General features: G+C 33.9%; 1 protein-coding gene across 2 annotated transcripts in view; it reads right to left on the reverse strand.

Annotated features, from left to right (window-relative positions):
* Positions 1-17,274, reverse strand: part of GSTCD (glutathione S-transferase C-terminal domain containing) — a 135,901-nt gene that overhangs the window by 98,147 nt on the left and 20,480 nt on the right. The window lies entirely within an intron of this gene.

Below are 17,274 nucleotides of genomic sequence, written 5' to 3' on the forward strand. Positions count from 1 at the left end.
GAGTTGTCCTAGGAATTGAGACTTTGCCCTAGTTTTAGAAAAGATTTGTTGTGTAATTATATGCAAAATTTCTACTTTTTCCTAGGAAGCACATGTTTGCATTTTTGTGTACAGAATACAGTCAACTTTCAAATGTGACTACAAATTTCGACATAAAAATAAATTTAACAATTTTCCACAAATAAGCATACAAAATTCACATCTATAAACATTACACTATTGATTACTAATATTGTTTATGCTATTTAAATAATGACAGCTGTCTATTTATGACTACACTTTTGCCCTATGGTTAAGGATAACTTTTTCCCCTTCTTCTGATGATTCAATCTTAGACAATTCTATTGTTTAAGTGCCTGTGAGCTATTGTTATTGCACAGCTATTAGGGAAATTTCCTTCCTTCAGGTATTTCTCCATTGTGAGTTGGCCCAATTAAATAAAAATATGAATGGGCTTGGGTGCTAAGATGAGCTGGTTCAAAGCATGGAATAAAATGATTCCTTGTATAGTTGAGCTGATTTTTATCATGACTGTCTGAAGCAGCACAGAGAATGCCAATTTCAACCATAATGAACAGTACTAATTAGTTCCCATTAACAGAAAAACAGAGATCCACATCATTAGTTTTCCCTTCAACTCTTTTAAGCGTTTAAGATTTTAAAAATACAAAAATTCTTGAAAGTTTAGCACTGTCAAGAGTTTTTAAGCTTAAAAACAGTATTACTTACTGTGAGATATTTAAAAGAAGTCTGGAAAGGTAATCCAAGAGATAAATTATGCAAGAAAATGCCTTTTTGCAAATGTACAAAATGGAATTAATACAGAGCTAGTTTTGCATTAATTATAAACATCGTCCAGGGCTTTCAGAACAGGTATGTATAGTTTATGTATAAACTACAGTCATCCCTCAGTATCAGTGAAGGATTGATTCCATGACCTCCCACAGATACTAAAATCTATGGATGATCAAGTCACTGACACAAAATGGCATAATATTTGTACATAACCTATGCACATCCTCCCATATACTTTGTCATTTCTAGATGACTTGTAATACCTAATACAATGTAAATACTATGTAAATAGTTGTCCTGTTGTATTGTTTAGGGCATAATGACAAGAAAAAACTCTGTACATGGTCAGTACAGATGCAAATTTTTTTCAAATATTTTTAATCCCAGGTTGGCTCATGAACACATCCAATTGTAGATATAATTCATATATAACTACAAATAACTGCAAATGTCTTCCACTGTTCATTCTTTTATCTTTATTAGAAATTGTGCTGAAGGCTGGAACTAAATGCTTTATTGCAACTATCTTGTTTTAGAGCAAACGTTCTTCTTTCCTGTCCCTCATTGCATCTGGATAACACTCAACAGTAAGTTTTGCTCTACTTAATGTGGTTTCTTGCTAAAAATTTGCCCATTAATAATTTATGTAAAATATTTACAAAATTTCACCTAAAGTTGCCTCATTCTAAAACATCACAGTTTTTTATTATGGTACCCAGGATTTGTGATAAATGGAAAAACTCATAAAGAAAAAAATATAAAGTACTTAGGAAAAGTCTTATCTTCAAGTGGGTACATATTTCTACCCTAAGATAATGCAGATACTGCTGGAAACATAGTAGAACTGGGAAGTGCTCCAGATCCATTCGCCAGGTAAATCTTGCTAAATTAAAATGGCCCCACACAACTACATTTCAATACTAATTAAAGAGAGAGAATTTGCCCTTGGCTGGTAAAGGTCTTCAGAAACAAATATCTCATTATTCACACAAATCCTATTTTAACCTTTTGAAGAATTATGATCTCTGAAACATATTAATACTTAAGAATAATATTAATACTTAAGTATACTTTTGAATAGATAATTTGAAGTTTCTTACTAGTAAACTCATAATATTCCTAAAATAAACCATGGTAATTTTCAAACTTGCCTAGTGCTATGACAAACTACTTAGTGGAGTCAAAACCAAACCCAAATTTCTTTGATTATTCAATAAGCACTCAATTTGTTCATTTCCCATATAGACAAAAAAGTCCAGACAATTTTTATATCCTACATATGACCTAAATAAAATAAATCTCAGATAAATTTGTATAATCACATAGATGTATCCTAAAATCAAATAATTTTATTTTGTTTTGAAAAGCAATACTTCTGGAAGATTATATGTAATACACCCTTGATACTGGCCATTAAAACCTTTCTTGATAATCAGTCATTATGGTCTCTGTAAAGTACTTAAAAACATGGTCTATAAATAGGGTTCTTGAAGTGTAACCCTAGAGAAGAGAACAAAGCATAACATAATACTGAGAAGAATTACAGCAAATCTAACTCCAAGAAGAAACAAGACTTTTAACCTTTGTCTTTCATCACATGCTACAGTTAGTATACTTTAAACAAAGGCATTGCATTTTCATAAGACCACAATCTGGTTTCATGGCTCAAAAACAGAAAAAGAGAGAGAGAAACTCAGTGAGCCATACAGTATGTGGCTTTAAGGTACTAAAGCTGTGAGCCCATTTTACCAATGCTGTCCTAGCTAAAGAATTGCTATCTCTACGGTAGATACAGGGCATGTGTGTATTTTTGTTGAGGACTCTAAAGCATAAAACTTGAATTTAATCTTGCTACTCTTTCAGGCCTTTCTTATGACGAAGTAGTTCCACGGCCCTGTACATATTTAAGCTAAATTTAAAGTTCAAAATGAACTCTTTCACTCAGCCATTTTTACAGTCAAAATAAGATACTTAGTTCCAGTTTTTAGTTATTTCCAATGGAGATGTAATAATTGCAATTGGATACTATTGAGGTTTCGGTATGAAAGAACTGCCCCATGAACATACCATCTACAACACTGTAACATATATAACACCATAACATCCTCAAGATGTCTTGAAGTTTTCAGGGAGCCTAGGGTAAACTATCAGCCATGCTTAATTCTTGAGCTGTTCCTAGACTATACTAATCACTGTTCTGAAGCAATGTTTCAGAAACTCAAATTATGCTACATCAATTTGACTTTCTCCATTTCTCTCTGAGCTTAGGAACAGCAACCTGTGAAGGCTGACTGACAAAGATGAAAGCCAAAGTTTACCTGTGTATACTAGTACTGCACTGCTATTGATTACAACGGAAATATATTCAGATGTCTTTACAGCTCTTGCCTTGTATTAAGCTATCTTTTGATTTACAAACCATCTCCCAAATTTTTCTGATAAAGATTTTTGAAAAAAGCTGAGCTGAGAAGTATTTCAATAGTCTTAATTTCCCTGATTTTTCCCAATACTTCTGCTTGAATTGTTTTTAATTTTTTTTTTTTTTTGAAACAATTACAGACTCACGGGAAGTTGCAATAATAGTGTAATACTCCCTAGAACCCCTTACCCGGCTTCCCCAATGGTGACATCTTAAATAATTTTAGTACAATAGCAAAACTAGGAAATCATTATAGTACAATACTGTTAACTACAGACCTTAGTTCTTACCAGTTTTTACATGCATGCACTTGTAAGTATAAGTATCCTTTTATGCAACTTGATTCCATGTATACAGTTGTGTATCAAACCCTCTCCACAAGGGGCACCTTGTTACCACCATTCTCGATCCCTGTCAAACATTAATCTATTCTCCATCTTTCTAGATTTATCATTTTGATAATGTTATATAAAGGCAAACATACAGCATAGGTAACCTTCTCAGACTATTTTTTTTTCATTAAGCACAATGCCTTGAGATCTATCCAACTTGTTGCAAGTATTAATAATCCATTCTTTTTTATTGCTGAATAGTACTCCATTGCACAGATATACCAGAATCATTTACCTGTTGAAGCACATTTGGATTATATCCAGTTGGGGGGTTACTAAGAATAACATTGCTATGAACATTCATGTGCAGATTTTCACGTAAATTTAAGATTTTATTTCTCTGGAATGAATACCCAAAAGTGTAATTACTGAGTCTTGTGGTAGTTGCATGTTCAGTTTTCTAAGAAACTGACAAATTATTTTCTAGAGTGGGCTGTACCATTTTGCATTTCTACCAGCAATGTATGCATGATCCAGTTTCTCTGCATCCTTGTCAGCATTTGGTGTTGTTACTTTTTACTCCTAGTCATTCTGTTAGGTGTGTAATAACTCATTTTAGTTTTAATTTACATTTCCCTGATATTGCTAAAATAGAAGAAATTTTCATATATGCATGTGCCACTTTATATACTCTTTGGTGAAATGTCTGTTCATGTCTTTTGCTCCTTTTCTAATTGGACTTTTATTTATTTGTTTAACTGTTGAGATTTGAGAGTTCTTTACATACTCTGGATCCAAGTTCTTTGTCAAATTTGTGAATATTTGTGGTTTGCAAATACTTTCTTCCAGTCTATAGTTTGTTTTAGCATCCTTTTAATAGTCTTTAAGAGGGCAATGGTTTTTAATTTTGATGAAGTCTCATTTATCAATTTTTATAAAATGGATCATGCTCTTGGTGTCATGTAGAAGAACTTATTGCCTACTCTTTGCTTAGGTCCCAAAGTATTTTGTGCATATTTTCTTCTAAAATTTTATAGTTTAAATTTTTATATTTCATTTCATGATCTATCCAGGATTAATTTTTATGAAAGGTGTGCGATTTAGGTAAAGATTCTATTTTTTTTTTTTTTTTGCCTATGGATGTCCAAGTGATGGAGCAACAGTTGCTGAGAAGACTATCCTTCTTCCATTGAGTTGCTTTTATACCTTTTTTTGCTTCTCTACTCTATTATTCTATATGTCTATCTCTCCAATTACAGTAGCTATATAGTAAATCTTAACACTGAGTAGAGTGATTCTGTTACTCTTTTTTCAAATTGTTTTTTCCACATAAAATTTAGAATAAGCTTGTCTACAGCTACAAAAAATCTTCAGATTTTGATAAAAATTGTGTTGTGCCTACAGATACATTTCAGAAGAATTTGATTAAATTATTTTATATGTTACTTTATATGAATTTTTAAAAAGCTTTTAAAATTTAAATAAAAATGTATTATCATACAATTATAATAAAATTGTGTATTTTATATAGTTCTTTTTTTCGTATTAAACCTTTTAATGTTTCATAAGAAGAAAGTAACACTGAAAAATAAAGATGCCTTTCTACTAGTTCTCTACCTCATTGTAACATTCCTCACTAATAAAGATTATATGGTATATTACTTTGTTTTTTGTTTTAAAAAATTCAACAAATTAGTCATTCATTAAAACCTATTTAAAATATTCCTATCAACAGTAATACCTCTTAATTGCCAAGCATAATTAATTAGTATTCTATTTTTAAAAAACATATTAATATAAGGAATGTATAATATCATAACTGGAATAATTTTGCCCAGTAAAATTTTATCCATCTCTTTGCCAGTTTAAATTCTTTTTACTATTACTCTGGCTGACTTCTCTAACTTTCTACCAGAAAAAGAAACAAATTTAACACATGGTTTGCTCTGCATATCACTCATATATATGATATATAATATATATCATATATATGTAATATATATCTATTTCAATTTCTATACTGATATATATTAATGTTTTGGCACTAAATCCAAAGAGAATTATTAAGTAAATAACAAACATGTTTCGGCAATCTTGTTATATTTTAAACCCATTTAATATGAATTGTGTCCATATTTATATATAGAATTGTTTAGAGGCATTTAATTTCAGATTAAAAATAAGTTTAAAATGTATCCAAGATTGAGTAATCTATAAAGAGAAAAAAAAAGTTTAAATAAATACTTTAAATAATATTTTGACAAAGCAACAAAATGCGTATTGAGAATTTCACTCTTAATAGAAGAGAAAATACTAAAAAATTCGTAGAGTTCTGAGTCAAATATGGGCAGGTTTTGAATTTCATAGCTAAGTATAACTTAGAGAAATGAAAAATATTTAAGTTAGGAAAATTTTTCCCAGAAAGTGAAACAAACAAACAAACAAAAAACAAACAAATAAACAAAACCTCTTAGATCTCATACTATTGATATGCTTTTAGTATTTTTGTTTTCTTTTTCTTGAGATGGAGTCTCACTCTGTCACCCAGGCTGGAGTGCAGTGGTATGATTTTGGTTCACCACAACTTCCGCCTCCCAGGTTCAAGCAATTCTCTCAACGCAGTCTCCCAAGTAGCTGGGACTACAGGCATGTACCACCACACACAGCTAATTTTTGTATTTTTAGTAGAGACAGTTTTACCTTGTTGGCCAGGCTGGTCCTGAACTCCTGACCTCAAGTGATCCACCTGCCTCAGCTTCCCAAAGTGCTGGGATTAAGGTGTGAGCCACCGTGCCTGGCCACTTACGTATAGTAAATGCCAAAAAGTTCAAAATGTAACAGTCTTAAAATCTAAAGTTATTTAATATATACAACAACAAAACCCTTTACACTGTCTACCTGAATAAACTTTTAAAAGAAAACAAATGTTCTAGTTTTGAGACTCATATAGTATGGTAAAGTAGAAAAAAATAAGAACCCAAGATGAGTATTTTAGAAAAAATAAAATTTTCCTGAAAGAGACCATTATTTTTATTTATATTATCAGGATACTTTTACTTCTACTTATATGTCAGGACAATTGGTCTACAATAGAAGTTCTCGTAGTTAGCAAATGGCTCAGAGAAATGTACTTATATAAGACTTACTCTTTGCTAAAAACAGAAAAAGAATTAAGTTGTAAAAAAAAAATTTGAACAACTTTGATACTGTTCATATTATTTAGGAGGTAAAGAGTGAAATCAAGCAGCCAGTGTATGCATTATACTGGTTGCCTAGGGTAATACTTCACATGGTGTGGTTTCCAAAGTGGCAGAAGCAATATCACAGAGATATTTCTTAGAAAAGTGATTCTAAGGCTCTACGCCAGACCTGTAAGATAAACTGTGGCGTAGAGCCCTGCAATCTGTTTTAACAAGCTTTCCAAATGATTTTGATGGATATCCTAGTTTGAAAAGTAATGATTTAGAACAGAGCAGCATCTCTATGTCCTGCCTACCGACCTTAGAAAAAGCTTTTGTGTTTTGGATTTCCCACAAAGCAGAGGATTATTGACATAGTGGATGAGACCATTCTTTGTTTGCAACTTTCAGTATCCCTTGCCTTCTGGCAAGAATAGCAATAAATAATGTTCCTACATATTTAGCATATACTCAAAGGTTGGTAAGAACCTAGTAAAAAATAAATAATAGGGGAAAAGGCTACCTTTAGCCCTTTCGTTCTTCACCTTGTATCTGCCTCTTTCCAAAGACCTTGACTACACTCTTCCCTTGCTTCCCCGAATCACTTCTGCTGGGAGAAGAAAGAAGGGGTGCTGCTGTTGGTTTACAGAAACATATAACAAAGGAGTAGGGACTAGAGCACACAGACTTTTTATTGAAGCCAATTTTTACTAGTTATACATCACTATCTCATTTAATATTTTTTCCTAATGTTAAGGGTCAATTCATTCTTTTTAACCCCAAATATTTTATGGAAAATAAATGGAAAAAAAAGAATATTTATATAAATGATCCTCGTGAGGATATGCCTTCAAATTTAAAACTTTAGTCACCTATAATAACTATACATAAAGGTTGATAAGAATAAATATCTTGCTACTACGAGAGGATAATCTGCCACGAGAATTAAAAAATTTCCTATTTCCTAGTGTAGCAAGAGCACCGCGGGAAATGGATCTCTTGGACACCAAATACAAGAGGAAGGTTTATTCAGCTGGGAGCAAGGTGGCATAGTTGCCTAACAGCCAAGCTCGTTTAACAAAGGGAGGTTCGGCTTTTATACTTTAGATGTTACACGTGGAAGAATCTTAGGTTCATAGTTTTAGGACTCACATGTGAAAAGGTTTTGGTTTACAGTTTCAGGAATCACATATGAAAGGGTTCCGGTTTACAGTTTTAGGACTCACATGTGAAAAGGTTTCTGGTTTGATCTTGTTTTAAGTAAAAATAGTGCCTTCTGGAGAGTTTCCCCAAGGCCTAGCCTGTCACCTATAGGAAGGTAAAACCGGAGGCGCCAGTCAGTCAACCTTTTCTTCTATTGAAATGCAGCATGATAGTCAAAGGGGAAGTTGATCTGAGAAGCCTGGGTCTCCCTCTTCACTAGAAACATCCATCAGTGATCTACATCAAGTTAGAATGTACCAGTTCATAATTCTTGTTCTAAGATTTCACAAATTTTTATCCCAAGCAATGTCATCTGCTAGGATTAAAAGCCTTTAGAAAGAAGACATCTATAATATCTCCTTCTGATAAAACTCTGGCTTACGTTTTTTCCTTGTATCTCAACTGAGAAGTATATACTCTTGACCCCTTAACAACACAGGTTTGAACTGCTCTGCCACCCCTGAGACTGCAAGATCAACCCCTTCACTTCCTCCTCATCCGTAGCTTACGTAAAATGAAGATGATGAGAATGCACACCTTGATGATGATCCATTTCCACATAATAAATAGTAAATATATTTTCTCTTCCTTATGATTTTTATCACCTTTTCATTTCTCAAGCTTAGTTTGTTGTAATACATTTAACGTATAAAATATGTGTGAATTAACTGTTCAGGTTATTGGTGAGGCCTCCAGTCAACAGTAGGCTATTAAGTTTTTGGTGAGTCAAAAGCTATATGCAGATTCTCAATTGCATGGGGAGTCAGCGACCCTAACCCCCATGTTGGTCAAGGGTCAATTGTACTCTAAAGCAGGTGGCATGGGGTGAGGGTGAATGGGTGGTAATGTTTAAGGTTTTTATGCACTCTCCCTATATCACGGTACTTTCATGTAGCTTAAAAGCAAAGTTAAGGTCTCAGGTACTAACAGGGCCATATTTCTAAGACATTGAATGTGATAATAAAAGATTTTTACTGGAACAACACCTAAGCACCTACCTTCTCATCTTCTTTACCTTATGTAAGGTCATGCTTCTGACTATCTTGGCTCCTATATGACTGATAAAGTTATTCTGAGCTAGTAGCAACCCCTAATATAGGAACCACCTACCTAAGAACTACTGGAGAACAGAGAAGGCCACGTGAAATAATGCATGATTGAGTGGCTTAGGCCAGCTCCATGCTAGGTCTTAAGGCAAAAGACCATAAATCTCTTTTATACCCAGAGGACAAAAATTCACAAGGCAAAACCAGAGGGTGACTTTGGACTTAACCAAAGGAGTTCTCAGGCTCAAACAGTATTGATCCTCGTTCATCACACAGAGTAGGAAATCACACAGGTATTTGAGGCCAAACAGTAAAAGAGTATGCAGTAGCCTGGAAGTTCTCAGTGAAGTAGAAGACTATTAGTTGAAAATTGATGATCACAGCCAAATCTCTTTGTATTAGGGAAAAGGATGAATACTAACTAAAACCTTACATTGTTTACGTTATAGAATTCATCTTGTATAGAATATCACAATTATCTGCATGAGAACTTTGGCTACACATCCTCACTTCAAAGTTGAAAATAAATGTAAACCATCTGGAATTCAACTCGGTAGGTATGTTTTTCACACAGATGTGGGTATAGTAATTCTGAAACTACTGTTCATATATTGCAAGACTCATAAAATGAGCAAATGTAATAAGGATGTTAAGGGCTATTATTTTTACTATTGGAAAAGGGAGACACAGATACAGAATTTGGAAAAAGCAGAAAGAATCTATTGTTAGATTTGAATTAGATATATAAACTCATGATTTTTAGTATACATACATATAGCTGGATAAAAGATGTAGATATATCAGTAGACATTGATGTGTATAGTGGTATACATATGCATATGCATACATGAATGTATGCATACACCTATTTCCTAATAGATCTATACATATAGGTCCCTACTGAGATAACCTAGAAGCAATACTAGTTCATTAACAATGAGCACACCTAGTACTTAAATCTTAATTTCTAAATGCCATTCTCTAATAAAGGGAACCAGGACTCCTCAGAGAATAGCTGACTCTAGGGCTAGGACAGGCAAATGACAAGATAAGCCTGTAATATGTTGTTATGCCAGAAATTAAGGAAGTGGTAATAGAATGGGGGCATTTTCAAGGGATCAGAAGTCAGGTTACCACTCACAACATGGGACAACTTGAGCATTAAAACTAATAATAATAGTGAAAAATTATAAGTCATTTAATAAAATAAAAATTTATGAGTTGATACTGATGGTAAATAAAGAAATAAAAAGAGAAGAAAAAACTTTCTTACAGGAGAGTGGCAAATAATAAATATAGAAGGATGACAGAGTTGAAAATCACCATTTTGTAACAACCATAGGCAAGAAGCATCTAATGAATGTAAACTAGTGAGTACAAGGTTGAAAAGAAACAAGGCATTACATAGTCTCAAAGTATATCTCTACAAATTACTTATTAATTCAATAAAGCTTAACCAAATAGCACTGTGTGCAAACTGACATAATGTGCCTCCTGATAGGCTGCACTGAGAAGGATAAAACATCACATCTGTGATATTCCTGCCAAAAATGCATAACTTGAACCTACTCATGAGGAAACACCAGACAAATCCAAATTGAGACATTCTACAAAAATATGGCCTGAACTATTCAAAAAAAGACCATATTATGAAAGACAAAGGCTGTGAACTGTTTCACCTTAAAGCAGCTAAATGTGCCAAAATCTGCCAGACTATAGGTTACATAATAATGTGTACTAAATTAAATATCCTGTTTGATAACTGTACTATAACTATGTGAAAGAATGTCCTGTTTTTAGGAAATACTTAAGTATTTAGGAGTGAAAGTGAACAATATCTGCAACTTACACCCAAACAGTCCATTAAAAATATAATAATAATGTACATTAAATCCTCAGCTCTCTTTTCTTCCAACTAAAAAATCTCAATTATTTTAGCCTTAGAAATCTACATGAGATAAACAAATTTAAAGAGTTGCCTAGATAAAGCAGATATTTGGGAAGTTTAAAAAAAGGATCTATAGTTACAAGTCATTCAATTTAATAAAAAATAATTGAATATCTAGCTCCTGGAGTCCTACATTCAAAGGGTTCATAGTCTATTGAAGAAGAAAAATATGCCCACAAATAATTATAGTGTAACAGAAGCATAATATAAGTACAAAATATTAAGTATAAGAAATTACAAAAGGTCCAGCATAGGCAACATAGTGAGACCTCTGTCTCTATACAAAATAAAAAATTAGCCAGGTGTGGTGGCATGCACCTGTAGTCCTAGCGAATCAGGAAGATAAGGTGGGAAGATTGCTTGCACTCAGTAGTTAGGGGCTGCAAGGAGTTACGATTGAGCTACTACACTTCAGCCTGGGTGACTGAGTGAGACCATGTCTCTAAGAAATAAAAAAAAAAAAAAATTAAAAACAACAACAACAAACAGAAAGTAGTAACAGGATGTCAAGAGGCAGTGATTAATTGTGACTTCTATATGAGCTAATATTTAACATTTACAATTTCCTAAGCACTGTATGAGTTGCTTTACATATTAATGCATTGACTGTACCAACAATCCTTAAGTATATACTATTATCTCCATTCCATAGATGAGGCAACCAAGACACAGAGAAGCTGAGTATCCAGCCGTGGGTTATCTACCTAGGTAGTTAACTAAATTTCTGACTACATAGCAGAAGACTTAATGAAGGAAGCAGCATTTGAATTATACTCCTTAAAAGAGGAGTATAATTACAACAAGCAAGGGGAGTAGAAAGAAGAATATTCAAGACTGGAAGAAAAACGAAAGACATGTAAATAGTAAATATAGGTTGTATAAAAGAATCAGTAAAAAGTTCAAGGGATGGTAGATAAGATGTAGGGAGAGAAATGGGTAAGAGCAGAGGACGGCAGATTATATAGGCCTAAAAAATAGCTTCCATCATGAGGATTAATTAATACAGGCTTTATTAGTAAAGAGAATGATTATTACAATATACACCAAACTCTCGATGTAATTCAATGAATTCAGTATAAAGAGTTAGTATTTGAGACATCCAAATGAACCAAGTACCAATAAAAATCTTAATATAATACAGGTTACATTAGAGATTTCTCTTGACAGTACAGAAACATAAATTTTTTTTTTGGTTTTCACAGTCATCCTCCACACTCCTACATAATTTTATTTCACAAAGATCCTATTATCATGCAATGTTTGAAACTACCAGAACTGAAAACAACAAATCTAAAATGCCGTAATTCTGTTTTACTTTAACAGACTATAAACCTTTTAAGAAACAGTGAATGTAATGTGAGTAAACCCTGTAGCCCTGCTGTTAGAGTTGCTTCTTTGTCATAATATTATGAAAACAAGGTGATCCAATTATAGGGATGTAATGAGTAATATATTCCATGAACTCTGTTAGATATGAACCTCTAACCAGAAAAATGACCAGCCATGAATGTTTAATGTGAGATCTCCTTCAGTTGGTAGCTGATGTAATTGATTGCTCATACTAATAAGTGCAAATACGCTCCATAGTAAATGAATTATGGATAAAGGAAAACGTGGCATTTAGAAAACCCTATTTTCATTTCTTGATAAACATAAATATTAATGAAAATTGGATTTTTAAATTTAGTAAATTGTAAGTTTAGCTTGTTCAAAATCTATATTACAACTTAAGTGTATACAACCAAAATCAATTGTAAGTACCATAAAACATTTAAATTTTTTGAAATGTCAGAAAATATGTAAAATTTTAAAACACTAGCAAATTCATTACTATCTTTGTATACAACTAATAAAAGACCAAAGATTCAATTTCATTTTTATAAAATATCTTTGGGGCAGAAATATTAATTCTCCAACATGATCTTCTATTCTAGGAGAATTCTAAATTATTTCCTTGATTGATAGAACAGAACTGACCCGTGAAATACAGGCAATATTAAGTAGCATCACAGAAAAGAAGAATATGGAAAGGAAAGGAAACTACTTCAAAGAGGATTTAAAAATTAAAAGTTATATTAGGCTAAATATAAAACTAAAGAATAAATTAATAATTGAAGAAATAGAACACTGAGCTATTCTAAAGAATCCTCTATCTAAACAACACCTAAAATGGTATTTAAAAATGAACAAGCATCCTTTACATGTCTAAGTGGGTTTCTGAGAATAAGAAAAATTTATAGGGCCTTAAGAATGTGAGCGGGTAAAAAGTTGGGGGATTGCTGAAAATTTGTGCAATAGTATTGAACTGACACTATAGCTGCCCTGAGGGTATTTGCTAATAATAGGGACCCAGACTTTAACAGTAGGATAAAGAGAGGTCAGTCCTTCAGCCCAGCATGATGGAGAGTGGGAACAAATATCTCTACCTGAAAGCAGAAACCTTGAAAAGCTATATTCCCTCTGAAAAGATGCATTTAAAAAGTTCTACCCAACAACAAAGGAAGATGATAAATGGTAACTCGTCTGTTTAAGTCTCAGTTTTAGACGAGAAAACGTTTAAAGAATATGTGCTTAAGAAACCCCTAGCACTCCACATGCCCAAGCCTTCCAAGCTCCCACCACAAAAACAACCTAAACAACTAATAAATAAGTACATCATAATGAAAATGACTAACGGAGAGTGCTGGAGTACATCAAAGGAGTAACAGAAACGCAGGTGAACACAGGAACTCAGGATAGCCATACAGAGAACAGAAGGAAACACCTGGTCTCCAGCACCCCATTCCCTAGCAGGGATCAGAATCAGGAAGAACTTCTCCCTATGGGGAAAGGCAAGCAAAACTATAGTCCTCACTCCAGTAGTGAGGACTATAGTTGTTCAAAGTGTTGATCGGGGTACTTAAGCCCAGCTGAGGGAGCTGCCTGTAGTCCACATAGCTGTTGTCCCACAGAGAAAGAGCTGACACTATGTCTTGCACCCTGGGGCCTATGTGGCTACTGTACAATGCCATCTTCAGACTGGAACTACTGTTGGAGTGTTGCTTGGGGGCGAGTACCCACAATATCCCTTCACCTCTGAGGGTAAGCTGCTGCCAAACCATCCCTGCCAGAGGCCTGACATCGCCAAGATGTGACTAGCTCTTGTACCCTTCCCTGTGGGCTCAAGCAGTGGTGGAGCTATTTCATGCACCCCTCCTAGCCCCAACTCACAGCTAGAGCTCAAGCTGTGCACTCATTCCTGGAGAAATGGTGCTTTGGCAGAACTGTTCCATCTCTCGGTCATGCCTGCACCTGCTCCTAGGAGACTGAGCTGAAGCTGCACACTGCCTCTAAGGAAAATGATGCCCTGAAAAAGCTGTTCTAAAATCCTCTCACAGTCATTGCTACACTGTGCCTCTCTGGACCAGTACTGAAGCAACACAAGACATTCCAGGTAAATGGAGCTTTGACTGACAAGAGCAGTCACACTCCTCTGTGTCTGAGCTGAAAAGGTACACAGTCTCTTAAAAAAAGAGTACCATGGCCACCAACAACAGTCATGTCTTCCCAGTGCCTATGCTAAAGCAGTGTCCTACCTCCTAGGAATGACCAATTACAAGTAACAAGATTGAATTAGTAATAAAAAGTCTCCCATCAAAGAAAAGCTTAGGACCTGATGTCTTCACAGCAGAATTCTACGAAACATTCAATACCAGTTTTCTCAAACTCTTCCACAAAATTGAGGAGTGGGGAATTCTTCAAAACTCATTCTATGAGGCTAGCACTACCCTGATACAAAAACTAGACAACAATACAACAAAAAAGAGAAAATTATACAACAGAAAAAGAAAACTATAAGCCAATATCCCTGATAAGGAAAGATGCAAAAATCCTCAACAAAATACTAGCAAACAGAAAATCCAACAGCACATTAAAAGTCATTACCATGATCAAGTGGAATTTATCACAGGAATACAAGGGTAATTCAACACATGCAAATCAATAAATCAGATACATCATATCAACAGAATAAGGAACAAAACTCATATGATTACCTCAATAGATACACAAAATGCATTTGATAAAATTCAACATCCTTTGTGATAAAAATTCTCAACAAACTGAATATAAAAGGAACATACCTCAACATAATAAAAGCCATTACGCCAAACCCATAGCTAACATCATACTGAATGGGGAAAACTGAAAGCTTTTCCTCTAAGAATTAGAACAAGACAAGGATGCCCACTCTGACTACTCTTACTCACTTAGTGAATCCTACTAAGTCTTAGCCAGAGTAATTAGGCAAGAGAAAGAAATCTTTGGCAAGGAAGAAATCAAATTGTCACTATTTGCAGATGACAAGATCTGGTACGTAGAAAAACCTATAAGAAAAACTGAAAAGTTCTACCAAGAAACTCTTAGAACTGATAAACAATTTCAGTAAAACCACATGAGAAAAATCAACATACAAAATTCTGTAGCATCTGTATATAGGAAAACAAACAAGCAAAATAAATAAATAGACAAATTTAACTAGAGAAATGGAAGACTTTTAGAGAAAACCGATAAAATACTGATAAAAGAAACTGAAGAGGACACACAAAAAAAGAAATACATCATGTTCATGCATTAGAAGAATTAGTATGTTAAAAATGATCATAGTAACAAAAGTGATCTACAGATTCAGTGTAATCTCTATAAAAATACTAATGACAATCTTCACAAAAATATTAAAAAAAATCCTAAAATTCATATATAACTACAAAACAGTCTGAATAGCCAAACCAATCCTGAGCAAAAGGAACAAAGCTGAAAGCCTTATACAACCTAATTTTCAAATATACTGCAAAGTTATAATAATCAAAATAGTGTGGTACTGGCATTAAAAACAGACACATAAGACCAAAGGTACAGAATAGAGAACCCAGAAATGAATCCACTTGTTTTTATCCATTTGTATATGCTATAAAGGAATATCTGGGGCTGGGTAATTTATAAAGAAAAGAGGTTTATTTGGTTCACAGTTCTGCAGGCTGTATAGGAAGGATAGTGTCAGCATCTGCTTCTGGTGAGGGCCTTAGGAAGCTTCCACTCATGGCAGAAGGCAAAGGGGAGCAGGTATCACATAGCAAGAGGAAGCAGAGAGAGAGAGAGAGAAGAGGAGGTGCCAGGCTTTTTTCAACAACCAGTTATCATGTGAACTAAGAGTGAGAACTCACACATTACCATGAGGATGTCACAAAGCCATTCATAAGGAATCTGCCCCCATGAACCAAACACCTGCCTTGAGATCCCACTTTCAACATTTGAGTTCAAACTTCAACTTGAGATTTACAGAGGACAAATATCCAAAGTGACACCTCTGTATAACATGAGTTGGCTATAAATATCCCCATTCCTTTATAGCCACCCCATGTTATACAGAGGTGTCAAGGACATTCACTGGGGAAAGGACAGTCTCCTCAATAAATGGTACTGAAAAAACTGGATATCCATATGTAGAAGAATAAAAGTAAACCTCATCTTTCATCATATACCAAAATCCACTCAAAATAGATTAAAGCCTTAAATGTAAGACCCAAAACTATAAAACTACTAGAAGAAAATATAAGGGGATTGCTTCCAGACATTGGACTGGGCAAGTTTTTATGAAGACCTTAAAAGCATAGACAACAAAAGCAAAAATAGACAAATAGGATTATATTGAACTAAAAACCTATATAGCAAAGGAAATAATCAACAAAGTGAAAAGACAATCAGGAGAAAGAGAAAAAGTATTTGCAAACTATTCATCCAACAAAAGATTAATATACTGAATACACAGGGAATTCAAACAACTCAATAGCAAAAACAAGTAAGTAGTCATCAGGAAATGCAAATCAAACCCACAATATCTTCTCACCCTAGCTAGAATGGCTATCATTCAAAAGTCAAAAAATAAACATAGTGAGGATGCAAAGAAAGGGAAATTCTTATATACTGTTGGTAGGAATGTAAACTAGTATAGTCATTATGAAACATAGTATGAAGTTTTCTCAAAAACTAAATTAGAGCTACTGTAGGATCTAGCAATTTCACTGCTGGGTATTTATCCAAAAGAAATGAAATCAGTACAGTGAAGAGATATCTGCACTTACATGTTTATTGCAGCACTAGTCACAATAGCCAAGATATGGAATCAACCTATGTGTCCCATCAACAGATGAAGAGGTAAAGAAAATGTGGTACCTATATATGATGGAGTACTATTCAGCCCTAAAAACAAAATAAATCTTGTCATTCACAGCAACATGGATGAACTTAGAGGACATTATATTTAAAAAAATAAACTAGGCACAGAAAGACAAATATCACATGTTCTCACTTATAT

The sequence above is a fragment of the Aotus nancymaae genome, unplaced genomic scaffold (assembly GCF_030222135.1).
Source record: "Aotus nancymaae isolate 86718 unplaced genomic scaffold, 86718_ANA_hifiasm-v0.15.2.pri h1tg000033l, whole genome shotgun sequence".
NCBI lineage: Eukaryota > Metazoa > Chordata > Mammalia > Primates > Aotidae > Aotus > Aotus nancymaae.